General features: G+C 38.2%; 1 protein-coding gene across 4 annotated transcripts in view; it reads left to right on the top strand.

Annotated features, from left to right (window-relative positions):
• LRBA (LPS responsive beige-like anchor protein) overlaps window positions 1-20,784 on the top strand; it is a 751,667-nt gene that overhangs the window by 35,689 nt on the left and 695,194 nt on the right. The window lies entirely within an intron of this gene.

The following is a 20,784-nucleotide window of genomic DNA, read 5'->3' as shown; positions in this document are numbered from 1 at the left end:
CGGCATGCATGTGGGATCTAGTTCCCTGACCAGGGATCAAACTCTGGCCCCCTGCATTGGGAGCACGGAGTCTTATCCACTGTGCCACTGGGGAAGTCCCTGATAAAATGTTTTTAATACACTATCCATACTTCATTTTTGTCAGTTGACTCAATAATATCTTACACTTTTTTCCTCCCTTTCTACCAGGTTCCAGTCTAGGGTCAGGTATTGAATTTACTTGTCGTGTTTCTTTAGTCTTTTTTAATCTGGAATTTTTCCATATTCTTCCTTTGTCTTTTATGATGTTGGTAAGTTGAATAACCTTTTTTTTTTAAAATTAGAGTGTTCCTCATTTTGAGTTTTTCTGATATTTGCTCATGATTAGATTCAGGTTATGCATTCCTGATAAGAATTCTACATAAGTGATGTTGTTTTTTTCTTAGGGCATCAAATCTGGAGTCCAACAATGTTCATTTTGTCTTCATTGGTGATGGTAAATTTTATTGCTTGAGATGTTGTGTGATTTCTCCACTGCATAGCTATTATTTTTGCCCTTGCAATTAATAAGCAATCTGTGAGGAGACAGTTTAAAACTATGCAATTATCTTGCTCCTCATCAGAAATTTTCCCTAGATTTAGCATCCATGGATGATTCTTGCCTCAACAAATCTTTATAATGATAGTTGCAAAATGATAATTTTTCAGCTCTAACATTCCCTTCATGTTTACCAGTCAACCTTTGGCATTCTACCTTAAGCAAGAATCCTCTGTTCTCCCACATTTATATATTTATCTATTGATATTATTGATATAAACTCTTGGATTCCTATTTTTTCCTAGTTGTTTATAATTCATTACTGTCCTTAATTATTTTGATGCTCAGATTTTGATGTACTGCCATACATTCTGACATAATAATATGTTCCAGGCTATTCTTTTTTTTAAAAAAAAATCTGTGTACTGACTTATTTAAGTGATTTACTTTCCAGTTGTGGTTTTCTCTTTCCTATAGATTCTTGCTTATTTCTTTTAGGATAGGTTTAGTATTGCTGTATTCTTTTAGTTTTTGCTTATTTGAGAAATTCTTTCTCTCTCCTTCTATTATAAATGATAATCTTGCTGGGTAGAGTATCCTAGGGTGCAGGTTTTTCCCTTTCAGGGCTTTGAATATATCTTGCCACTCCCTTTTGGCCTGCAATGTTTCTGTGGAGAAATCAGCTGATAGCCTTATGGGGGTTCCCTTATGAATAAGTCTTTGTTTTTCTCTTGCTGCCTTTAGAATCCTCTCTCTTTCTTTTTTTAACATCTTTATTGGAGTATAATTGCTTTACAATGATGTGTTAGTTTTTGCTGTATAACAAAGTGAATCAGCTATATGTATACGTATATACCATATCCCCTCCCTCTTGCGTCTCCCTCCCACCCTCCCTATCGCACCCCTCTAGGTGGTCACAAAGCACCGAACTGATCTCCCTGTGCGATGCAGCTGTTTCCCAGTAGCTATCTATTTTATATTTGGTAGTGTATATATGTCAGTGCTACTCTCTCACTTCGTCCCAGTTTACCCTTCCCCTTCCCCTTCCCCATGTCCTCAAATCCATTCTCTACATCTGTGTCTTTATTCCTGTCCTGCCCCTAGGTTCGTCAGAACCATTTTTTTTTAAAGATAGAATCCTCTCTTTAACTTTTGCCATTTTAATTATGTCTTGGTATAGATCTGTTTGGATTCATCTTGTTTGGGACTCTCTGTCCTTCCTGTGCCTGGATATCTGTTTCCTTTTTTAGGTTTGGGAAGTTTTCATCCATAATTTCTTTTTTTTTTTTTGGCCTTGCTGTGCGGCTTGCGGGATATTAGTTCCCCGACCAGGGGCTGAACCTGGGCTGTTGGCAGTGAAAGCATGGAGAACCAACCACTGGACTGCCAGGGAATTCCCCATAATTTCTTCAAATACATTTCAATACCCTTTTTCTCTTTCTTGTGCTTCTGGGATCTGTATTATGTGTAGATTGGGATGTTTTATATTATCTCATAGGTCTCGTATATTGCTTTCATTTTTTTTTTTTTTTTTTTTAAAGGATTTTCTTTTATTTATTTATTTATTTATTTGTTTATTATTTTTGTCTGTATTGGGTCTTCGGTTCGTGCGAGGGCTTTCTCCAGTTGCGGCAAGCGGGGGCCACTCTTCATCGCGGTGCGGGGACCGCTCTTCATCGCGGTGCGCGGGCCTTTCTCTATCGCGGCCCCTCCCGTTGCGGGGCACAGGCTCCAGACGCGCAGGCTCAGCAATTGTGGCTCATGGGCCCAGTTGCTCCGCGGCACGTGGGATCTTCCCAGACCAGGGCTCGAACCCGTGTCCCCTGCATTAGCAGGCAGATTCTCAACCACTGCGCCACCAGGGAAGCCCGCTTTCATTTTTTTTTTCATTTGTGTTTCTGTCTGCTGTTCTGATTGGGTGATTTTCATTATTCTATATTCCAGATCACTTGTTCGTTCTTCTGCATTTTCCAGTTTGCTATTTATTGCCTTTACCTCAGCTTTTGTCTCAGAAAATGAGTTTTCTCATTTTAATTGGCTCCTCTTTATAGTTTCTAGTTCCTTTTTACAGTAATCTGCATTTCTACTGATAGCCTTTCTTAATTCCTTCAGTATTTTTATTACCTCCTGTTTGAACTTGGGTCCGGCAGACTGTAGATGTCTGTTTCATTGTTTGTTCTTTCAGGGGAATTCTCTTCATCTTTTAATTGGGAGTGGTTCCTCTGCTTCTTCATTTTATTGATATTTCTCTGACTCTATGAGTTTAGGAGAAACAGTTATCTACTGTGGTCTCAAAGGGCTATTTTTATGTGGGAGTGTCCTTTGTGTAGCCTGCATGAGTCTAATAGTTTTGGTGAGAGGGCTGTTTTTAGTATGGATGCCTACTGCGTCTTTCCTCAGTGTGTGCTGGCCATTATCCCCTTGATAGGGGGTATACTGGTGTTGTGGTGAATCAGAGCCTACACTGGATGTTGAGCGGGACCTCCTCTTTGCTCTGTGGTTGTCACAGCTCTGTTGGGGGCAGAGTCCGCTCACCAGTTGTTGGAGTAGATACTCCCAGATATGTTTCTGAGCTGCAGTGTGAGGTAGGTAGAACCGGAGCATTCCCGCTGGGAGAGGAGCCACTGAGTTTTCCTCTGCAGGAGCTGTCCACCAGGAAGTGCACTCTGATGTCACCTGTCACCTGTTGTGTGGGCTCACAAAGTACACTGTTTTTGGCACTGCCCTCGGCCCTGTCTCAACCATGGAAATTCAGGGAGTCGGCCCAGGTGTTCTTCAGGCGCTGTGCTTACAAAGCCACCAGTGCAGATCCATAGGCACAGATCCACTGAAGTCAGGTACCAGGACTGCGGTAGTTGCATACCTGGACCCTCCATGGGAGATACTGAGTCAGCCCAGACCCTGGCCCCGCCTCCGAGTGTGCACACCCACAGAAACCTGCAGCCGTCATTGCTCCACCTGCCCCAGCCACGGGAGCACCAGTAATCTCGCATGTCCCGTAGGCACTGTTTTACAAAACCGCCTGCGGCGCTTAAATTCGTGAATCACACAGTTGTTGGGACACTCAGATTTCAGCCCTGTTTCCAAAGTTGCAGCCCCTGGGGATCGGCTTGGATTTCAACCTTGCCTCTGCATGTGGGCAGTCTGCGGGCGCTTGTGCACTCCCAGAACTCGTAGAGGCCGCGCGCACTGTGAACACACCAAGAATGAGGCTTCTCTGGTGGACTCTGCCCCTCCCTTTGTGCATGCGTGTTGACAGTGGGGTTTTAATGGCAGACACGGGCTCCTTCCCGCGTACACCCCTGGGCTTGGACCATACCCCTGGTTGCAGCTTGGACCATACTCCAGCCCCTTTGGCCTGTCTGCACACAGCCAACCCCAGTCCTCTCCCTGAGTCTGTCCTCTGAAGCCTGAGTTTCAGCACCCAGCATCCCCCCCCAACCCCAACTCCCTGCACCAGCAGACATGCATCTTGGGCCGTGAACTGCAGTGAGATGACCAGGACCTTCTATGCAGGTCTCTCTCTGTTCTGTCTGCCACAAACCAGCTGCTGCGCTCTTCTCCGAGACTCTGAAGCTCCCTTTCTGTCCTGGCTGATCTCCCCACCAGTGAAGGGGCTTGCCAGGGTGAGGGAACCTTTCTTCTTTCACAGCTCCCTCCCAGGGGTGCAGGTACCATCCAGATTCCTTTTTTTTTTTCTTTCATCCTACCTGGTTATGTGGTTATCTTTCTTGCAATTTTGGTTTTATGAGATCTTCTGCCAGCGTTCAGCAGGTGTTCTGTGACAGCTGTACCACATGTAGATGTATTTTTGATGTATTTGTGGGAGGAGGTGAGCTCCGTGTCCTTCTTTCCACCATCTTGATCTGTTCCCATTCCAGGCTAAGATTATACCTATTCTGGAATGAGCCACTTTTCTGAGAAACTTAGGTTCCTTTGTGGAGAATGGTCTTAGAGACCAAGATTTGGTTGTTAGGTATTCTCATTATCCCTGAAACATCTTTGCTTCTGGGTTCTTTCAGTTGACAGAGGAGGAAACATATGCATATATTTATATATGCGAATATGAGTATATGTACTTGTATGCATACACATTCATATTTAATTTTATATGTGCTTACATGTATGTGTACATACACATATACATATTGTAGAATTTATGAGTTCACACTGACCTCCCCAAATCAAGTCCATCCCTATTAGATTCTTGCTCATCTGCCCTCAGGCTATATGTGTATGTCTCCTTCACAGTGAGAACCCTGGCTTCCAAAAGTATCTACATATCCTATTTGCTTAGAGTAAAATACTTCTTAAATAGTTTTATAATTGCTGTGCCTCTGCCAGTACCACACACCAAAAGCTCACCTACTAAAAAGAATCAGAATTTGTTTGCAGTTCAGCCTCCTACTCCATCGAAGACTGAGAGTTTATATATATATATATATATATATATATATATATATATATATGTATATGTGTCACACACACACACACAGTCAAATAATGTGTTCACAAATTACTTGAGTTAGCTCTTTCTCTCCCTTTTGTATGATTATGGTGTTAATTTGAACTGCAGTTGAATTGTTGGTTTTGATTTTATTTTTACCCCCTTTATATCTTTCTTGATTTAATTAAAATTTTTGTTGAATATGTGTTGTGAAGATGTTGAAAACATCTTCTTTTCTCTTTCTTGTAGGCAGTCAGCTTCATTGTTTTCTGATTTGCCTTTCATTTGCTTATTTTTGTTAAGCAAAGCAGGTATGTGTATGTTTTCTAATTTTCTCTTTCTTGCACAAAAGGTAGCATATGCTTTTTTTCCCCTAATTTTTTTTATTGTGGTAACATGTATGTAACATAAAATTTACTGTCTTAACCATTTTTAAGTGTACAGTTCAGTGGTATTAAATACTTTTATATTGTGCGACTATCATCACCATCCATTTCCAGAACTCTGTTCATCTTGCAAAACTGAACCTCTTTACCCATTCAACAATAATTTCACATCTCCTCCCCCAAGTCCCTGGCAACCTCCATTCTACATTCTGTGTCCATGATTTTGACTACCTCATGTAAGTGGGATCATACAGTATTTGCCTTTTTGTGACTGGCTTATTTCACTTAACAAAATGTCCTCAAGATTCATCCATGTTGTCATATATTGCAGAGTTTCCTTTCTTTTTAAAGCTGAATAATATTCATTGTATGTATATACCATATTTTGCTTATCCTTTCATCCACTGATGGATACTTGGGTTGTTTCTACATTTTAGCTCTTGTGAATAATGCTGCTGTGAACATGGGGTACAAATATCTCTTTGAGACCTTTCTTTTCTTTTTTTTTTTTTTTGGTATATACCTAGAAGTGGAGTTTCTGGATCATATGGTAATTCTATTTTTAATTTTGCCCATCAGTGTACAAGTGTTTCAGTTTCTCCCCATCCTCACTAACATTTCTTACTTTCTGCTATCTTCATGGGTGTTCTGTTTGTACTTCCCTAATGATTAGTGATGTTGGGCATGTTTTCATGTGCTTATTGGCCATTTGTATTTTCTTTTTCGGAGAAGTGTTTAAGTCCTTTGCCCATTTTTGAATAAGGTTGTTTGTTGTTGAATTTTAGGAGTTCTCCGTAGATTCTAGCTGTTAATCTCTTATCAGATATTATGATTTGTAAATATTTTCTCCCATTCTGTGGGTTGCCATTTTACTCTGTTAATAGTGTCTTTTGGTGCGCAAAATTTTAAAAATTTTCATGAAGTCCAGTTTGTCTGTTTTTTTCTTTTGTTGCTTATACCTCTGGTGTCATATCCAGGAAATCATTGCCAGATTCAATGTCGTGAAGCTTCTGCCCTGTGTTTTCTTCTAAGAGTTTTACAGTTTTAAGTCTGACATTTTGATCTTTGATTCATTGTGAATTAATTTTTTGTTTATAGTGTAAGGTGTAAGGGTATAAGTTCATTCTTTTGCATGTGGATATCCAGTTTTCCCAGCACCATTTATTGAAAAGACTGTCCTTTCCCCTTTGAATGGTCTTGACACCCAGCATATACTCTTTTGAACCTTACTGTTTTCACCTAACACTTTCTTATGGAAACCACTCCATATCATTCCTTACAGATATTCCTCATTATTTTTTACAGCTGCATAGTTTTCTTTTGTGTGTATGTATCATCATTTATTTAACCAGTCTCCTATACGTGGACATTTAGTTTGCAGTATTTTTAAATAACGCTATAATAAATAACCTCATTCAAATCTGTTTGGTATGGTTGGAGGTGTATCTCCAGGATATATTCCTAGAAGTAGAATAGCTGGGTAGGAGCACAAATGCATTTGTGGTTTTGTTAATTATTAGAAAATATTCACCTTCATGTGGGTAGAACCATTTTGCATTCCCACTAGCAATATATGAAAGTGCCTATTTACTCACAGTGTGTACTGTCAAGCTTTTGCTGTTTTTTGCTAGTCTGGTGTGTGAGAAATAGTATTTCAGAATAGTTTTAATTTGCATTCCTGGGACTTCCCTGGTGGCCCAGTGGTTAAGGATCCACCTTCCAATGCAGAGGACGCGGGTTCGATCCTGTCGGGGAGCTAAGATCCCACATGCTGCGGGGCACCTAAGCCCATGTGTCGCAACTATTGAGCCTGCAAGCTCTAGAGCCCGTGTGCCACACTAGAGAGCCTGCACGCCGCAACTACTGAGCCCGTGTGCTGTGGAGCCCGTGTGCCACAATAAAGAGGCCAGGTGCTGCAACGAAGATCCCGCATGCCGCAGCTAAGACCTGACGCAGCTAAATAAATAAATATTTAAAAAATTTGCATTCCTTTTATTATGAGTGAATTTTTATGTCTTTTCACGTGTTTAAGGACCTTTTTAATTTCTTTTTGTAAATTGTATGTTCATTTTTCTATAGATTTTTAAAAATCTTTTTTCCCTCATTTAAAAAATGTTTTTGCATGTGAGGGATATTAGCCTTATATCTATATTGTATGTTGCAAATACTTTCTCAGTTATTTGTCTATTAGCTTTGTTTATGGCATTTTTCCATGCAAAATTTTTATTTTAATATAGTTAGATTTAATCTTTTCCTTTTTTGCAACTGGATTTTTAATCATAATTGGAAAGGCTTTTCCTAAATTCAGCTTACATAGAAATTCACCCATGTTTTTTTCTATTACTTGTATAATTTCATTTTTTACATGTAGATCTCTGATCCATTCTATGTGGTATGGAGAATGGATACAATTTTGTCTTTTTCCAAATGTCTATTCACTTCTCCTAATACTAAAGACCAACCTCACCCCAATGATTTGGGATACCACCTTTTTCATATACTTGATGTTTTATATCATTGGTCTCTTTCTGGACTTTTCTATTCTATTTATCTGTCTATTCATGCTTCCATACCACACTTTTAATTTTAGAAGCTTTATAGTACTTCTTATTTTTTTATTTTTTATTTTTTGGCCATGCCACATGGCTTGTTGGATCTTAGTTCACTGACCAGGGATTGAACCTGGGCCATGGCAGTGAAAGTGCTGAGTCTTAACCCCTGGACCACCAGGGAATTCTTTATAGTACTATTTTTTTTTTTAAATGAAGTTTATGTATGCTATTTATTTATTTATTTAGCTGCATCAAGTCTTAGTTGTGGCATGCGGAATCTTTCATTGTGGCATGTGGGCTGTTCGTTGCTGCGGGCAGGCTTCTCCAGTTGCGGCACACAGGCTTCTCTCTAGTTGTGGCACGCGGGCTCCAGAATGCATGGGCTCAGTAGTTGTTGTGGCTGGGCTTGGTTGCCCCTCGTCATGTGGGATCTTAGTTCCCTGACCAGGGATCTAACCTGCATTCCCTGCATTGCAAGGCGGATTCTTAGCCACTGGACCACCAGGGAAGTCCCTCCTATAGTACTTTTTAATATCTGGTAGCGTTTGTCTTCATAGCTCTTACTTTTTAGTGTTTTCCTAGCTAATTCTTTTAAATTTATTTTTCTATATTAATTTTAGTATCCACTTGTCTAATTCCATTATAAAGTTCATTGGTATTTTCATTGGGAACACATTACATTTATTAAATATCTTAGGTAGGGCTGATATCTTAATTACGTTGAGGCATTTTCATCTAGAATGTGGGACTTCTTTCCATTTGTTCAAGTCTACTTTTATTTCTTTCAGGAAAGTTTGTTATTTGCTTTATATAGATTTCTTGTTAAGTTTATTCTTAATTATTTTTCTCTTTTATGTTTCCATTGTAAATGGGGTTTTCTCACCCATTATATCTTCTAACTGGTTATTATTTGTTACCAGTGAGATATTTTATTCTATACTTATTGAAAGTACTTTTTTAGACTTATTTGCATGTGAAAATTTTTACCATATGTCACTCCTATGTGTATATGTAAAGGAAAAAATAAGCAAAATAAATTGTATAAGGTATATCTAAAACTGTTTGATATTCAGAGTCCAAATCTTCTGAATCACTTCTTGAGTAAGAGTTCTTGATATCTGTGTTAACTACCCAATATTGTTCTCTTGGCCATTAAAAATATTGATGATGCAGCATTTTTAAGAGTGCTTCATTATCATCTCGGATTTTCTTCCAAGCCACTGTCACCCATTTTGCAAATTAAAAAAAAAAAAATTATTTTTGGCTGTGTTGGGTCTTTGTTTCTGCCTGTGGGCTTTCTCTAGTTGTGGCAAGTGGGGGCTACTCTTTGTTGCGGTGCATGGGCTTCTCATTGCGGTGGCTTCCTTGTTGCGGCGCATGGACTCTAGGGTGTGTGGGCTTCAGTATTTGTGGTATGTGGGCTCAGTAGTTGTGGCTCGTGGGTTTAGTTGCTCTATGGCATGTGGGATCTTCCTGGACCAGGGATCGAACCCGTGTCCTCTGCATTGACAGGCGGATTTTAACCACTGTGCCACGAGGGAAGTTCCAATTTTGCAAATTTTGATGCTGGTGTTTTCTTGATTTTATCAGAAGGTGTTATCGGAAGGTTTTAAAGACAAACAACTAGAACTCATGTTTCTTTCTCAAATGATACTTGAGTGGTTTCTTGACATGAATGGTTGCATCATCCAGTCATACCTCTAGAAATAATCACCAAATTTCTACAGGACTGATGCCTGACTAAAAAAGATACCACTGGGCTTCCCTGGTGGCGCAGTGGTTGAGAATCTGCCTGCTAATGCAGGGGACACGGGTTCGAGCCCTGGTCTGGGAAGATCCCACATGCCACGGAGCGGCTGGGCCCGTGAGCCACAGCTGCTGAGCCTGCGCGTCTGGAGCCTGTGCCCCGCAACGGGAGGGGCCGCGATGGTGAAAGGCCCGCGCACCGCGATGAAGAGCGGTCCCCGCACCGCGATTAAGAGTGGCCCCCACTTGCCGCAACTAGAGAAAGCCCTCGCACGAACCGAAGACCCAGCACAGCCAAAAATAAATAAATAAATTAAAAAAAAAAAAAAAAAAAGATACCACTGAATATAATGAACTTTATTTCATAGACACTAAAATATGAAAATTAAAAGAGCCTTAGAATTGATGAACTATGGTATCTACTCCTATGTTTCCTTGTCTATTTATATTTTCAGTTAACAGCTCTTTCTTCAAAACCATGGTTTATTTGATTGAAATTTTCCTTACTAAGAATTGAAATTTCATTATTGATAGGTGTGATTGCGAAAGTGGGGTGAAGGAAGGAAATAACAGCTTCTAGATTTTAAAAATCATGTCCTTTTAAATTTCAGTTTTGGTGCATGTATTTAAATGTATTTACTACATTAGTTAGTAAAGTATTATATACTGCATTAGTGATATACCACAGATGTAGAGGTCAGACTTTGGGGAACCTTGGCTTACTGAAAAACAGCCCTGAGGCAGATGGTGTTTTCCAAAGATAACAGCAACAGTATCTCCCATCTCACATGTGAGGTCTCTGTCCCCTCCCTTTGAAACTGGAAGGGTTTTTGTGGTTTGCAACCTATAGAGTATGATAGAAGTGACATGATGTGACTTTTGAGGCTAATTGAAATGTTTGTACTTGGGGCCCTGAGCTGCGATGCAATTTCAACTGTTTGAGACCATCAAGTTGTGAGGAAGCTCAAATTAGCCCATGCAGGGATATCATATGGAGAGGCTCTGAAACTATAGAAGAAAGAGATGTCCAGCCACCATATTCTCCAGCAGTCTCTCTCCCTCAACTGTTCCAGATCTAGCCACTGTGTGACTGCACCTGCTCCAAACTGGAAAGTGAGAGCACTTGAATATTTAGCATAGAGTTGTAGTCAAGCTGCGTTAAGAAATAAATGGCGTTATTGACTCAATATTTTAAATTTTTATTATTTTTATTGAGATGTAGTTCACATATCTTAACCAACCAACCATTTGAAAGCCCACAGTTCACTGACTTCTAGTGTATTCATAAGGTTTTGAGACCCGTACCATATCCACATAATTCCAGAATGTTTTTCTTACCCCAGAAAGAGATCTTGTACCCATTAACAGTCATACCCCATTCCTCTTTCCCTCCAGCTCCTGGCAACCACTAATCTACTTTGTCCCTATTATCACTCATATTTAACATTTAATTTTTAAACTTGCTTGTCTAATTTTTTTTTCCTTAGCACATTTTAAATAATACACTAGAGGGATCTTGAGAGTGCCTTAGACTGGTTTAATTATAGCAGAAGTGACAGCTGAGAATGTAACAGTATGGAGGAACCATAATTAAAAAACAAACTACAGTGCTTTATTATTCAAAGAATAGTAATGATATGACTAGTGAATGAATCTGTGTCATGTCAAGAAAAAGTTATATTTAGTTCTCTTTTTAAGAAGCCAGGGAATTCTGCATTTCTTATTAAAAAGTATATGGGGAAAATACCGCAAATAAAAAGGGCAAATAAAATTAGGAAGAGTACTTTATTCCATCTCTAATCTCTTAAATGAAAAAAGTAGATTTTAATCTACTCTCTGTCTTTCAGGGCTGTTAACATTAAAAGAAATCTTGACAGAAAGAGGTATATGCTATTAGTTAGTTATTCTTAAAAGGTTCATATAAATTTTATCCTACTTTCAAATACACATACATATATTTAGCTTTTTTGATTTTTGAGAAAGATATCCAAGCCATCCATATATTTTCCCTCTGGAAGGTTAACACTTGGTAAAACTTGGATTATAACTTCAAACTTAGAAACAATCATTTTCTAATAAAATATGGGAGCAACTGTAGTCTCCAAAGTGGGATGCTTAAGATGACTCACAAAAGTCATTAAGAAAGTATTAGAATTTATATTCATTTTCTTAATGAGTAATAAAATGATAAGAAAATTTTAGCTTTACAGTGGTTACCCTCATTCTGTCTGATGGTCAGGTGAGATTTATAGCTTGGGTGGCATCCAAGGCTTCCTGAGGAAGCCTAGTGGGGGTGATAATAGAAATGTCACCTAAGTGTTTCCTTTCAGTTTATTGTAATACGTTTACTTGTGCCTGGGTGAGTGAAATTAAAGATAATATTATTTTAATAATAGACTTTTAACAGTATTTTGTGATGAGGAGTGATTATAAAAATCTTTTAATACTCAAAGTTTCACAGTTATAGCATGATAGAGTATCTAAACTTAAAATTTAAAAAGTGAGTTACGCATTTTCCTATTACAGAAAGAAAGGTCTTCTAAATTTATCTTTTCTAAGTAATTGTCAGTGTTATTTTTATAAATATGAATATAATGTGTCCTTCAGCTTTTAGCTATGAGTGAGAAAGTAACTTCTTTTTGAATGAAATTTGTCCTGTGAAAATGGATATTTGGAAATATTTACATTATTTTCTAACTTTGTTTCTGAAAAGGATGTGTCACTTAAAAAAGTGGTTATATTGGGACTTCACTGGTGGCGCAGTGGTTAAGAATCTGCCTACCAGTGCAGGGGACACGGGTTCGAGTCCTGGTCTGGGAAGATCCCATATGCCGTGGAGCAACTAAGCCCGTGTGCCACAACTACTGAGCCTGTGCTCTAGAGCCCGCGAGCCACAACTACTGAGCCCGCGTGTCACAACTACTGAAGCCCATGTGCCTGGAGCCCGTGCTCCGCAACAAAGAGTAGCCCCCACTCGCCGCAACTAGAGAAAGCTCGTGTACAGCAATGAAGACCCAACGCAGCCAAAAAATAAATAAATTAATTAAAAAAAAAAACGTGTTTTACTTAACTAAAACGGACAAAATTTTCTAATCCATTATTTTTTTCAGAGTTGTAATGAATTTTGAATTTATATTTTAAAAACAAAACAACACTTTATTTTATTTTTTAAAATCTTTTTAAAAAAATAAATTTATTTATTTATTTATTTTGGGCTGCGTTGGGTGTTTCGTTGCTGCACGTGGGCTTTCTCTAGTTGCGGCAAGTGGGGGCTACTCTTCACTGCGGTGGGCTGTCTTCTTATTGTGGTGGCTTCTCTTGTTGCGGAGCACGGGCTCTAGGCATGTGGGCTTCAGTAATTGTGGCACATGGGCTCAGTAGTTGTGGCTTGCGGGCTCTAGAGTGCAGGCTCAGTAGTTGTGGCGCATGGGTTTAGTTTGCTCTGCGGCATGTGGGATCTTCCTGGACCAGGGCTCGAACCCGTGTTTTCTGTATTGGCAGGAGGATTCTTAACCACTGCGCCACCAGGGAAGCCCCAAAAACAACACTTTATAATTAAGTTTGTAAGAAAAACTGGAAAATTATACCTGAATTTCAGCAAAGCCAATGTATCCCATCTTACAATTGGATTTACATGTATTTGTGTCTTCCTGTTTCTAATTTATTATGACATTAAAACCAAACTTAGACCTTCTGATTGCTATTTCACAAACTATTTAAACCAAGATTTAAAAAAAAAGCATATTCATTCACATTCCTTTCAATTAAAAAAAGCAATAAAGAAGAGAATACAAAAGGTTTTTTGTATCAGTATAAAAATTTTAAAAATTATCTCTTTACCTCAATTTCTTTTTATTTTTATAACATAGATTACTATTCAGTAGTCCATATATAATTTATGCATTAATATGTCTATGATCTGACTACTTAATTTTTTACTGAGAGGAATGTGTAATCTGAGGTTTGGAGATCGTTAATCCAGATTACTTTCTGCTATTACAGGGGAGAAATTTGAACTCTGCATCACTAATGAAGTGCTTTTGCTTGGATGGCCACTATTCTGTTAGCCTGTGTAAAGTCTGAGCTCACGATGATGCCGTATTCAAAATAATTTGTGTTTCACCGAGTCTGTCAAGTTTAGTTAAATATTTTTCTGCCTCAGTCTCTTTCTGCTCTCCTGAGTCTCCAATGACATGTACATTAGACTTTTTGATACTGTCCCATGTGTCCTGGAGACTATTCATTTTATTGTCTTTATCCTCTCTGTTCTTCAGATTGGATAATTTATTTTGATTTACCTACATATTTACTGAGTATTTCCTCTGTCATCTCCATTATACAAGTGAACCTGTGCAAGTTCAATATATTTTTTTTTTTTTTTTTTAATAACTACTTTATTTATTTATTTATGGCTGTGTTGGGTCTTCGTTTCTGTGCTAGGGCTTTCTCTAGTTGTGGCGAGCGGGGGCCACTCTTCATCGCGGTGCGCGGGCCTCTCACTATCGCGGCCTCTCTTGTTGCGGAGCACAGGCTCCAGACGCGCAGGCTCAGTAGTTGTGGCTCACGGGCCTAGTTGCTCTGCGGCATGTGGGATCCTCCCGGACCAGGGCTCGAACCCGTGTCCCCTGCATTAGCAGGCAGATTCTCAACCACTGCGCCACCAGGGAAGCCCCAATATATTTTTCAATAGATCTTTCACTTCAAAAATTTCTCTGCTGAGAACCTCTATTTTACCATTCATTTCGCATTTCTTTATCTCCTGAAGCTTAGTTATAATAGCTGCTTTAAAATCTTTGTCTGATAATTCCAACATCTTGTGGGTGTCTTTTATTGTCATTTTTATTGAAATTCATCACATTTTCCTGGTTCTTGTTTGTCAAGTAATTTTGAATTGTATCTTAGATTTTGTGAATGTTGTGTTCGTAGACCTTGAGTTCTGTTATATTCCTTGGAGAAAGTTGATTTTTTGTTTTAGCAGATGATCAACTTGATTAGGGTCAGACCATGGGTTTTGTCTTGCTTTCTGTGTATGGTGATTTCAATATCAGTTCAGTGTTCAAGACCTTTGCCTTTGCTTCTTTGTGTCTGTGTGTCCTGTGCATGTGCCACTCAAGGATTAGTCTGAGACTTGATCATGCTGGCTTGAATGTGTCATGTGCATAGCTCAGGGATGTGTCTGAGACTTGTGTGGGTTCATAGCAAGCTTTCTCCTCTCTATGCCTCCTATACCCTCTGCAGCCTATCCCAGTTTGTCTGGGACAGGGTTTCTATCAGCATTTTAGCTACCCCTTCCATTGCTGTGCTGTGCAACTCCCTCAAGGCAGAGTCAAGGCTTGTTTTTTAAATATTGCTATGGTGGATATAGAGTAGCCTTTACTCTAAGAATAGTTCAGCCGTACTACTAAGGCTTGATCCTTTTGAAATCTCCTCTCAAAGTCTTGGCTGTTCAAGATCGTTCTGCTTTAATTAGAATTCAGACTTCTCCCAGCCCTGTGCAATCTGTTAGAATTTTTTAAGCTTACAATCCCCAGGAGTTGTTCTCTTGGTGGTGTTCTGAGTTACACCCTATGCCTGTGCAGCTTAGTATTCATCCACATATTCAAAGGGACCACTATTTAGATTTATGGAGCAGTTGCTCAGGTAATCTTTTCCTCTGGTGCCCTACTCCTTAGACTTCTGGCTGCCTTAGGCTACCTGAATTCTGATCTATGTCTCTTCAACTCTTGAGATTGTCTCCTTAGCTCAGTTAGAAAAAAGTGCCACCTTTTCAACTCTTTGAAACTTCTGTGCTCTGCTTGGGTTCTCCTTCCCTGTTTAGTAGTTTAAAAAGTGCCTCTAGGCACAAGATTGGCAGAAGTCTTACCTTGTTCATTTCCCTTTTCTCAGGGATCACAGACCAGTTCTGCCTGTAGTCCAATGTCTGAAAATCGTTGCTTTATATACTTTGTTTAGTTTTCCAGGTGTTTATGGTGAGAGGTTAAATCCAGCATCAGTTACTCTGTTGTAGCCAGTGGGAGATGTGTTGTCCTGTTGTTCTTGTTTGTTTGTTTTGTTTTTACTATTACAACTTACTAAATAAATTTGTGCTGCATAACAAATTAACCCCAAATTTAGAGACTTAACACAAACACCCAAAATCTCATACCATTACAGTATCTCAACAAATTCCAGAATCTCAGCATCTAGTCCAAGAATGGATAAGACTCCTTAGGTGTAGTTTCTTTTTTTTTTTATTTTATAAATTTATTTATTTATTTAGTTTTGGCTGTGTTGGGTCTTAGTTTCTGTATGAGGGCTTTCTCCAGTTGTGGCGAGCGGGGGCCACTCTTCATTGCGGTGCACGGGCCTCTCACTGTCGTGGCCTCTCCCGTTGCGGAGCACAGGCTCCAGACGCGCAGGCTCAGTAGTTGTGGCTCACGGGCTTAGTTGCTCCGTGGCATGTGGGATCTTCCCAGACCAGGGCTCGAACCCGTGTCCCCTGCATTGGCAGGCAGATTCTTAACCACTGCACCACCAGGGAAGCCCAAGATGTAGTTTCTTAAGTAAAGCTTTTTTTGGACAGTTCCTCTAGCTCTGTAGATTTGTAAAACTAGAGACAATTTATCTGCCCCCACTCCAACATAAAATGGTGGACTAGTGTTGAATAACTGCTTCACACATTCCTGTTTAAAAAGCAGGGGGGAATACATAAGGGAGCCACTAGTCTATAGTATTGAAATTCAGCCAAATGTTGAAAGTTCCTTGGTTAAGTCTCAAGCTGGAAATCGTTTTCCAGGGCTCTTGGTTTACCCTCTAGGTTCTTTGCTCTGCCATCTGAATCATGTTCCCTTTTTCAGAAAGATAGCCTATCTTTACAGCTGAGCAGAAGCCTCAGCTTGCTTCCTACCAGTAAGATTCTGGGAGTCCGAAGGCCTCTCCTCAGTCTGTCCTGTCTCTAGCTTCCTTAGTCCAAGCTGGCAGTGTTTCGGCATATATACCTTTTAAAAGAATTTTGTGGGTTTCCTGTGAGTCTTCTTGGCGTTGACTCCATTGGACAAAGCCTCACCCATAAATATCTTCTAGATGTGGATTTGTTAAGGAGATTTGACTGTACCTGATTGTAGGAGCCAGTTAAACCCTATAGTTTAAGTAAGGCTCTTGTCTTTGTGTCTGATTCTGGAGTTTGAAGTTCATGAGGCAAGGGGTCAGGAAGAGAAGATGGATGTAAAGTAGAGGAGAGCAAGAGTAAGCTGGAGCCCACAAGTACAAGCTGGAGCCCACAAGGACAGACTAAAACCAGTGTCAGGTCTTGCTTGTTGCCTCTGACCTTGTTGGTGTGAGTGTCTTGCAGAAGTCGTGTTCCTTTGTCGTGAAGCTTAACACACACATCTGGTCCAGAAGTATAAGAAGCCAAAAGGAAATGAAGGGGAAGGTGGGGCACTGGTAGGCCCAGCCACTGTGTCACACCATGGAGATGAGCCATCAGATAAGTGAAAGTTTGTGTGAGCTACAAAATGGCTGATACCTTGACTCCAGCCTCCATATTTCCCACCAGAATCTCTCCTGTGGATTACCCTAACTATATGAACAGGGAAGGGAGTTCTGGGAAATGTAGTTCAGCCTAGATAAATTGGAACATTATAATGCCACCACTGTTAGATGTCTAAGTTGTTTGTTATATGCACTGCAACAACTAGTGTGTATAAAGTACTTTAAATATTTTGGTTTATTGGGATAGATTTCTGTAAGTCCAATTGCTGGATCAAACGGTATGAATTTTTCCTTAAGGCTTTTGAGGCTTTTATACTATATTTCATTCCAGAATGCTTGTATTAATGTATAATCTCATGGTGGTATATCGGGTTTACTGTCCTGTTGTATACATATATGCATTTATACATCTATTCAAATATCCTTTTTGTGTCATCCATTGCATTCAGATAGATGCAAAGAACAGAATTGATTAAGGAATGGTCTGTCAGTTTTTTCAATTTGGTATTTAAGACATTTTTATGCCATTGCTTTACTGTGAGTAATATATGTTTTTGGTTCTATGAGTTTTTTTTTTTTTAGTACTTTGTATATATCTCATTGTTAATTTTGCCCACTGAACATGAATATTATCCCAAATCAATGTATACATCTTGTACTTGATCTTGTGCATGGTTGCTGCTTGATTAATGCTTGTTGATAGATTCATTTGCAGTGACCCATACTTGTGTCTGCTCTTCTAAACTTTTCTTCATTGCTGATACTTAAAAGAATTTCTGGTTAATTTTTAATTTAGCGCTACTGAAGATTGATTGAAGCTGTCATGTTTCAGTGTGGGCAGGGTAAATGCGGTTAGTGCTTTCATTTTGGATAATGAAATTTTAAATTCCCATAGCACAGGGAGATCAGCTCGGTGCTTTGTGACCCCCTAGAGGGGTGGGATAGGGAGGATGGGAGGGAGACGCAAGAGGGAGGAGATATGGGGATATATGTATATGTATAGCTGATTCACTTTGTTATACAGCAGAAACTAACACACCATTGTAAAGCAATTATACTCCAATAAAGATGTTAAAAAAAAAATTCTGTTTTGGAGGGTTATATGAGGTAGATGTAAAGATAACTTTCATTAATGTTAATATTTTTAAACACAATCTTTTTTATTTTATGTTAACTTAAAAATTTTAGAAAATATAAAGGATTTTGTTGACTTTATTATAAACTTTTAGTATTCAAACATCGTAATTAACGTAATGTGCAACCACATCTGAGTAATGCGAGAGTTTCCCCTGCTTCCCCTTTAAATTTGTAAATACTTCAGTATCTTTAAAAGATAAAGACTTTTAAAAAGTGAGTCACACCACAGTACCATCATCATTCTTATAAACAATTCATCAAATACTCAGAATTCAAAATTTCTTCATGTTTTATTAGTTTTTTTGTTTTGTTTTAAATATAGTTGGTTTATTTGAATCATGAACCAAATAGTATGTACACATTTCTTTTGGTGTGTGTCTCTTAAATCTTTTTCAACTTATAGGTTCCCCTTACCTCCCTTTTTTCTTGCCATCTATTTTTTTTTTCCATAGAATTGCATCATTTTTTTCTATAGAATTTTCCACAGTCTGGGTTATTTTCTGTAAACTGGTCAAGGCTTGATTAGATTCAGATTCAATTTTTTTTGTAATGAGGATTCTTTATAGGCAGCATGTATACTTACTATTGCATCTTGTCAGGAAGTACATAAAGTCTAGTGTGTCTCTTTCTGTGATGTTAAGATCGGTGGGTGTGAGATTACTAATCCAGTGGGTTTAGGTATTGATAGCTCTATTTTCAAATTCCTTTGAACCTTTTACTTTTTTTACCTAGTGGCTTTAGCAGTCATTAATAATTATTGCTTAAATCAATTATTTCATCAGGGGTTCCAAATGGTGGTGGTCTAAATTTATCATTTTCCACATTCATTAGCTGGAATTTTCTATAATGAAGAACTTTATGAAATCAACAGGAAAAAAACAGGGTAAATGCTTGGTTCTTTCCCTTTGTTTTACGTATTTCAGAATAATGAGTTGGTTTCTTTAAAGGGAATTGACTAATAGCTTACTTGGCAAAAATTCACACAAATTTTCATTCAGACGTCTTTTTATCTTAAGTCTCATCACATAGTTGTGAGAACAGAATTATTAGAAGTTTTTAATCTTATGTTATAAGAAGTATTGATTTATACATTTTGCTTCTTTTGAAATAGTAATGTAGAAAAAGATTAAACTTGATAAGACCAATTATTGATAGCTTTTTAAAAATTACAGTTTTTGTCCTGTAAGTTTGCCAGTCCTTTTAACAATATAAGAAGATACTTGGTCAAGCTATTAACTTACAGAAAGTGAGTCCATGTAATCTGAACTAAGAGAGAATTTGATACTGAAGGGCTTCAGTGAGTGTATATTGCTATTGGATGAAATTTCAGGTAGGAAATAATTGCATTATTTGGTATCAGGTAGTCAAGTTAGTATATTCCACTTGATTGCTTTTGGAAAATGAACTTTTATTGTACATGAGGGGGTCAGAGAAGCGTTAGCAAAAATTGCTTTAAAGTACTTGTTTCTCTTTGAATGGTAAATTCCTGTATTTTAAATGCACAACATTAGAAATGTGAAACTTTTTTTTTTTAAAAGCATTTCTTCTGACTTTGTTTTTTTATTTTAATAGAAAATCTTTTAGTGGCTACAAGAAAGGATCAGTTTATGTTACTTTACAGAGTTGCTAAAGCCATCTAAAGGTTCACCTTGTTTAATCCTGTTGTATTGTTTTCTTTTTTCTCCCAGTTTGAGATTTTGCTTCTATTTAACTCTTCTACAGTGTTTATTTTATATTTGTCATTGAGAATCAGTTTTTAGCTCTTACCCTGATATTTGTTGAAGCTATTTGAATACTGACTTAACTATTTTTCCTGTTTATTTAAACCATTTGCTAACTTTTCGGGATATATGTACAAAATTTGAAATTTTCAAAGAAGATTTTATAATCAAGCCTTTACTAATAGCCTGACTTTTTAAAGCCATTGCAAAGGCTGATTTTATATTACTTCAAATGCCCATGAGATGGTGCTCATTTGTTTCATTTTGATAGTATTGATGTTTTGTAAGATGCTCGTAAGAGAATCTGTAAATATATTGTGCTGTAAACTTCTACTTTCTTAGTAATTATTATTGTATGGAGGTACATTATGCCAGTATGATATAAATCTGTTACTCATCTTAGTCTAATCATGTTTATATATTTCTTCCTTAACCTGTTTGTTGGCTAACATTATACATTGATTTGCTGTAAGTCTTCAAATGAATGATACCTTAGATGCATCTCAGTTTAATAAAAATTATTTTATTTTATATTGGAGCATAGTTGATTAAAAATGTGTTAGTTTCAGGTGTACAGCAAAGTGATTTGGTTATACATATACATGTATCTATTCTTTTTCAAATTCTTTTCCCATTTAGGTTATTACAGAAAATTGAGCAGAGTTCTCTGTGCTGTACAGTAGGTCCTTGTTGGTTATCTATTTTAAATATAGTGGTGTGTACATGTCAATCCCAAACTCCCAATCTATCCCTCGCTGCTACCCTTCCCCTCAGTAACTGTAAGTTCGTTCTCTAAGTCTGTGAGTCT

Source organism: Balaenoptera acutorostrata, chromosome 5 (assembly GCF_949987535.1).
Source record: "Balaenoptera acutorostrata chromosome 5, mBalAcu1.1, whole genome shotgun sequence".
Lineage (NCBI taxonomy): Eukaryota > Metazoa > Chordata > Mammalia > Artiodactyla > Balaenopteridae > Balaenoptera > Balaenoptera acutorostrata.
This window is presented reverse-complemented; position numbering and strand designations above follow the sequence as displayed.